The following is a 7,677-nucleotide window of genomic DNA, read 5'->3' on the forward strand; positions in this document are numbered from 1 at the left end:
TTGAAATAAATACCAGTCCAATGGTACAATTTGAAGAATTTCAGATAAGAGCTTTATACCCTTAAAACGTTTCAGCACAAACATACAGCAACACAAGAACATATTTCGACATTAGTTCCATTGACTGTATTGGTTACGACAAACATTCCGGTAAACTACATAAATTTTGGGAATGCAACAAAATTGTGTAATGAAGAGCACCTGGGTCAGTATGCGTGCGTCGCTAACGTGGCTTGCTAATTCGAAATGAAAGCCGTACAACCCCCCAGAAAGTGCGAAAAGCATCCTCTAAGAAGCAACTGCCTTAAGGACGCCGGAAAAGGTTCAGTTTCTCTTATATTGCCGAGTGCCCCTCGCGTTTTAAGAATATGCGTTTTAGAGGCATCAAACCTCTTCGGTCGCTCTTCTGGATGTGGTATGGACTAGCTGATCGATGGCCCTTGCGTATGTTTCTACGAATGGCAAGATGTAGCCAATTGATGGATCTTTTGCTACCACCGTCACGGTCTCGTACAACGTACCATGTTGGTGGCTAAGGGGGCCCACTCCTATTCCACAGAATTTTCAGCAGATATATCTTGGAAAAGATGGCACGTTGCAAAATTTACAGCGATTGTAGGTCGCAGCCATCTTTTCACAGGTACAGCGACGGGCCGAAAGAGCGGTCGAGATAGCGTTCAACCTGTTCTTATGGCTCGCTCTCCGCCAGTGCCGTTTTGCAACGATGTCATCGTCAGGTGCCCTGTCATGAGACGCGCCGTCCCCGTCCGGGCAGCGCCGGCAAATGATGACTGAACTACAGATTGGGAACGGTTGCCCTAAACGTGGGTGCGTCAGTTAGGAAATTCTAAACTGCATTAGAAATCGGGGAAAAGGGCTACCAAGTTTTTTAGAGCCACTATACTCAATTTCCGGTTTCAACGTTTTAGATTTTACTAGGCGTAAAAAAAATTACGTTCCTTTCGGCACGCCATCTAGCAAAACCTTACCGGCAGAAGTCTATCTCTGAGGATAGCGACGAGGAGTGGTCTAGCATTTGTATTGTCAGGTGCACCGAGCATTAGAAAGACAGAAACACTACAAGAAAAAACACAAAGATAACATTTTCATGTCGCGATGTTTTGTTTGAAGAAAGTAAAGCAACACACTTGATGGCACGCTATGACTGACGAATGGCGAATTAAAAATCGCATGACCGAAATGGATTAGTGACATCTGCCGGACCCATGTAGATTTCCTGAGAGGGCAGCTCGACGTGCTGATGGCGTTGGTTGCATTTCTAATGAGAGCTTTAAAAATTGCAGATATCTTGCAGTAGGACGTCCAATTCATGCTGCACCTGAGACCTTTTCGGCTCACATATACAGGCAGCCTCCATAAGCCTCTGTCTTTCAGATTTCTCTAGAAACATATTTCGCAGTACGTTCTCTGTAGAAGATTCAAAGTTATCCAGGTTCCATGACTGTCGTACACCGCTGTTAGTCTGCCTCCTCTTTGTCTTGGCTTTGAAAACTTCAATTAGCTGGAGATCACACTTTCGCCGGCCGGAGTGTTTTGATAAGTAGAACTAGCGGCTGGCGTTGCCTTCTTTGCGCATGCCTACCCACGGTATCAAGCCTCCCTGCTTGGGCACTGTGCCCACCGCGCACATTCCAGGGTATACGCAATGCATAGGTTGCAAGTGCTTGCATGCGGCGGCATTATTAGCCCACCTCCCCTACTTCGGTGCTGATGCTTCTTGCTAGCCTCGATCGATTTGCTTCGAGTGTACTTCACAGTTGCATATCCTAGCGACAAAACGGAGATCCCGCACTCTCATAGTTGACAATCAAAATCAGTTTTGCGCCTAAAATAGAAGCCTATGCAATCGCGCCATTGTTCAATCGCAGTGAGATGCTGAATTACATTCTGCAGTGCCAGCGCGGCAAAATATGGCAACGGTTGGGAGGCCGTGTTTAGGGAAGTTTTCCTTGTGTTATCCTAGAGTGCGGGCGCTGTGATTCGGGTCGTGTGTGATAAAATTACAGACAGAAGAGTTGTGTGAGTTGGAGAACTGAAACCGAAAGTGATTTCAAATGCACACCAAGCAACTCGGATACACGACTTTATCGGCTATGGTCATTAATTCAAACCTGAAAGTACGCTAATGAGTTGGCTCTCTAATCGAGTTCGACGGGCTGAACAGTAGATACTTCGGCAAATCAACAACGAGCTCAAGGCCTGTGAACTGATCCGGCACAGAGTCCGATTACAGCAATTCAGTATCTTTAGCCGGAAAGAATACTGACAGATAGAGAATGGTGATGGACTACAGCCGTTTGAACATGGAAACTGTGTGAGGCCGCTTTACACTAGCAGTAATATACAATGTGTTGGATCACCTTGATCGGATAAACTTGTTCACCGGGCTGGACATGGCACTTGATAAATTTGACATTCCTCTGGTTGAGCCGAGCATGCAGAAACCAGTATTCAACACGCTACACGGATACTTTGAACCAAAGCACATGGTATTTGGTTTAAATATTGATCTACCTGCTTGCCGAAAAATGATTGCCAACGTACTTTACCATGTGAGTGCAGCGTGGTAACTTGATTTAGACAATTTACTTGTTCTGCCCCAACATTTGGGGTCCACGCGAAAACACCAAAACATGAATTTCATCTCCAAGACAAGATTGGCACTGTCCCTCCGAATGTAAATTTGAAAAAAATGAGGTGGAGTATCGTAATTTCTGCTCACGATTAACGCAAACCGGGTATCTGAAAGTTAGCAGCACGCACAGAACTGCCATTACCAACTAATGTAAACAGGCTGCGAAATGTGCTTAGGCCGGTGAGCTTCTTCAGGCAACTTGTGCCGGGCTATGTCATATTACTAACCGCCTAAACCATCTTCTCAAGGCTCAAGCAAACTCGAACTCGTGAGGATATGCCCACCATGCTTTACACTAGCTGAAAAGCAAACTTTTGTCACAGCCCATTTCAGAGCTCTTCGATCCAAAGCATGAGACTGATGTCAATACTGATGCGAGTAGTAACAGAATAGCTCGTATGCTCGTATAGAAGATTCGATACAAATCCGCGGCATCTAGTGTACTACGTAAATCGGCGAGCCAGCGAAGTAGAACAGACGTAAATTTAAGTCAGCTTATACGTGGGCCAGTTGCGTGGGCCGTGGGGAGGATGCGATAGTTTGTGTTCTGGTTGGGGTTCACTAGAGTGCAAAGTTGCATTGTTACAGTTCCCTTGGGCACTAGAAATGTTGCGAAACCATTAGTTGCGGGGAGGTCTGAGCAACTAAACAGCGTGTCGAAACTATTAAGCAACAATGAGGCGCCCAAGTGGCTCATGTGGACGCTCCGAGTTGTGCGGCAGTCGAAGCGCATAAACAGACTTCTCCAAAAAAGTTTGAACGGGCGAGACACACTGAATTGTGCAGTATCCTAGTTGATCCATCATCATCATCATCACCATCAGTCTATTTTCATAGTCATTGCAGGACGAAGGCATCTCTCAGTGACCTGTAATTTCGCCTGTCTTGCGCTAGCCGACTCCCAATTGTGCCTGCAAGATTCCTAATTGGAACACCCCACCTCACTTTCTCCCCTGGTCTGCACTAGGCCAATAGAAAAAAAGCGGCCGTTATCCAAATGCTAGACTTTCAACTGCGCCAAAGGATTGCTATACTGCGAAAGCCACTAGCCAAATGATAACCAGCGACACATGGCGCGCACTTCAAGCTAAAAAATTCACTCCTCTACTATAAATACCAGGATGGTGGTGCAAAAAAGATAACTGTTTGCACTGATAGGGAGCATGGCAATATAGAAAGTGGAGAAAGTAGAAAGTAGGGAGCTTGAGAAAGTTTATCGTAGTAAGGCACCATGACTTTGGGAGACGTTTTGCTTAGGGTCTGTTCGTCGCACGCATCAGACATAAGTTTTGGCTAACAAAAATGACGGCCTATGTAAAGCAGCATGTAGGGCAGTAATTAGAATACCTATTCCTCAAGACTCGAGGCGGCAAGGTTCAGGGATATCACCACCAAACTGTGCCAGAGCAGAGACGATTCAGTATCGTTCAGTTGAACCAATTAGGGCCATTCGTCAAGAACTGCTTCAGGAACGGAGTGTTCTTAGTCATAGTTCACGTTTGCGTGGTTACTCCTGCACAGAGGTAATGTTCCGGTAGGCATTTATTTGCGTTTAAGAAGATCCTCGCAGAATAATCTCTGACCGCTGTTCATGCTTCATTTCTGAACTTTTCGAAGAGTTTCGTGTTTCGCGGGGAGTAAAGAGCACATTCGCACCAATACCTCGACCTGCATATAGGCAGGTAGCACGCATTAACAGAGTTTTATTACCTGTGACATCGAGTGCCATGGAATACACGACGCATCGTAATTAGGATGCTCCCTTGCGCAAGGCTAAGTTTAATCCTAATTCTTCACGAAGCCAGACAACAGCAAGATCAGGTTTCGAGCCACGCTTCGTATATGTGCCAGAACATAGTCGACTAGCCGACGTGAGTATTCGACTGAATCATGAGCCGGTAAACTTGCAACGTCTGCGAGAAGCCGGGAAAGCTATCCGACAAGCACTATGTAAGGCTGGAAAGCAGTACGGTAGCGAAAAAGGCCCAGCAATAAGGTACGTTCTGGGTGATTTGGTAGTTGTGAGACGGCTATTCGTGTGCGCTTGAGCTTTTTGTTGTTTTCTAGGTACTTCCTGCAGACCCTAATGGACTCAGAAAGTTCAATTTTTTGCTTATAAAGCCTGTTTGCATTGCATGACAAGTACGCAGAAGCCAACTGGAGTTATTTCGCAGCGTAGCTAAGGACAAAGTCAACATTGATGATCCCCGCATCTGTTCGATTGCTCTAAAACTACCTGGGCGAACACAAAGCAGGAGAAGGTGAATGAGACGAATATATCTCAAAGATTATATTACTGACTGACTGAGGACAGCCAGTAGGCTCGAATGGCTGAGCGTTAGCGTAAGGTGGTGCTGTTGAATGCTATAATTGTTATCAAGTACAAACTTCGAAGCAGTTGGCGCACAAGGCTGCGTTGTGTGTATAACAGGCACATGATCGCGATATGTTTGTTTTTTATTCTACACGTTTACAAATTCAACGAACGTTCCCTGACCGCCCGTGTCAAGCAGTAGCTGAACTAACGCAGAATGATGCTTTTCGAACTACCACTCAGTGACTGTTTGCATGATGACAGTTGCTGATCTAGTAGTGCTAGCAGGGCACCTGTCACTACTGAATTGACAGTTCTTGTAACCTCATGCTTGACACGTGAATCATAGTTCCCCTGAGACGGGTGTAGCTGTCTTTATTCCATGTAGTGCAAAGTGCTGAAAGGTGATGTTCGGAGCAGTATATGCAATTAAGCCACTGCGTGCTGAGCAGTTACATGCGAGGTGCCCCTCTTGCTGCATTTACAGCTCTGCTTCCTAGTCAATTAGCATCATATTTCGTCGGCGGAGAATACGACGTAACAGCTGTTTTATTTCTAATCTGGCGGATACCACAATAGTGGTAGCCGATTGCTGAAAATCCTGGGTCCAAATCTAAAGCTAGTGGTACCTCTCATGGTAGAGACGGCTGGCTACGTACGTGTCCCAAGGGTGTGTTTATCAGTAAGGACTTTGAATGATAAGTCTGGTTCTCTTTTCTGCTATCTGCTTCTCTACTTTTTACCACGTGATTTCGTTACACGAAATCACGTGGTAATGTTTATCATACTCTTTGTGTGTTTCATGATGTAGTGCCTGATTGGTCGACAAGCCTATTGTGCAGGGACGAATAAATTGAGTGCTGACGGCGAAAGTAATACTTGAGATGAAAAATAATTTCATACCTTCTACTTCGTGTTCCCGTTCTTTCCCGCCTGGTGCCCAGTCCAAGTTTATCCTGTAAAAACAAAAAAAACAGGACAACCATGCGGCGCTAATACCACTGGGGTAAATCTGCATATTCATAAAACGGAACCTTTTGATCCTTTTGAAGGAGTTAGTTGTCTCGTTTTCCAATTCTGTAATTGCCTGGCTTGCGTGCTCTAAAATGAAAGAAAAATGCCACATTTTGCACTGCTCAAGTAAACGCCTAGGGCTTATGATGCCTGCAGAACGTGGCTATGAAATGTGGAAGAACTTTCATATAATCCGCACATAATTATATTACACTGTCTGTTAAAGAGGGAGAGCAAAAATATTAGTTTTCTTGATATTCACGACCATATTACACATGTGATGACTTGATACTGCTATGAGCCAGTTGTCTTCCGGATGTAGAACAAGCAGCTAAATTGTAGGGCTGACAAGAGGAGGACGAAGTTATGTCTATCACCCGCTATATTTCTTGTTGTTGTCCCACTTTTAGCCTCCTTTTCCACAGCGTAAAAACACTTCCCCGCATGAGGCCACTAGTTTTTCGCCCTCTTCCCTCTGACACGCTCGCAGCCCTACTTTACCCATGGACACCCTGGTTCCTTCTTATGGGTACCCGCCGGGTGAGTGTGCTCGAAAGACTATTGTCCGTGCCGAGGATGCACATCAACTTGCTAGGAATTGATTTTCTGAGTCCCATAACTACACCCGCAGTCTCGGTGCAACGGCCACCGCAGTCCCATCCACTTTTGCTCCTGGATTGCTCGTCCTTCTGTGGCCCCAGCACCACGTGCGTGGCTATCCGAAAAACTGCTCTTTCAGCACACCGTTCATTTCGGGCGAGCCGCCATCCTAGTGACCATTGTTACTTATGAAATCGCTCCACTGCTGCCTTCATCACCACCTGCTTATCCCCGTCCGGACATTGTACACGTTGTCCGTCCCACGCCTTATCATATCGAGGAGACCCTCAATACCTTTTCTGTGAGCTTTTTTTTTTCATGCACTCTCCGATCACCTACACAGAGTCGGTGCTTTCGCTGATGGAGAGTAGCGCTATGAGCCAGTTGTCCTTCGGACGTAGGAGATGGTAAAATGTAGCGCTTACATGAGGTCAAGACGAAGGGAGGTCTATCGACAGCCATATTTGTTGATGCTGCCCTGCTTTTATCCTCCTTGTACATTGTGTAAATAAACCCTCTCGTCTGCAGATCTCGCTGTAACACTATCATTGTCCATTAAAACATGGCTTTCAGTCGCCCAGCCCTCATTGTCAAGGCGCTGAAACTTTCAGCTGCTTAAACACCACGAGTGCCTACTGATAATAGGAATCTCGACGCGTAAATACTACTCGCTAGCTAAAGCTCAACATTGAATCTCTTCAAACTAAAAGAAGAAACCGAAGCTCCAAGTACCCAGTGACCTTCTTTAATTCATATTCTGAACTACTTAACATAATAATGTTATTGTAAAATTGATAAATTAGTGCATGTTTGTCGTTTTCACTGCCATTGTATTTTCTTTCTTTTCCATATTACTTTTTGTTTGCGCCGTACTATTGGCTAGGCTCATCATTTCTAACGACAAGGTGGAGTTCTGTGCTCGTGTACTTCGGGTGATCCTCTTTGTTTTCTGTAAAGACTCACTGCGGCTCAATTGAAAGGAGCCCTGTCAAGCTGCTCTGCAGCAGCTTCTTATCTCACTCCTCTTGCAGAGCCAAACATGAAATAAAGTTGTCGTGTGATATCCATGCCTACCTATAAGATTGCCGCAATA

This window comes from Dermacentor andersoni, chromosome 11 (genome assembly GCF_023375885.2).
Source record: "Dermacentor andersoni chromosome 11, qqDerAnde1_hic_scaffold, whole genome shotgun sequence".
NCBI classification, from domain to species: Eukaryota; Metazoa; Arthropoda; class Arachnida; order Ixodida; family Ixodidae; genus Dermacentor; species Dermacentor andersoni.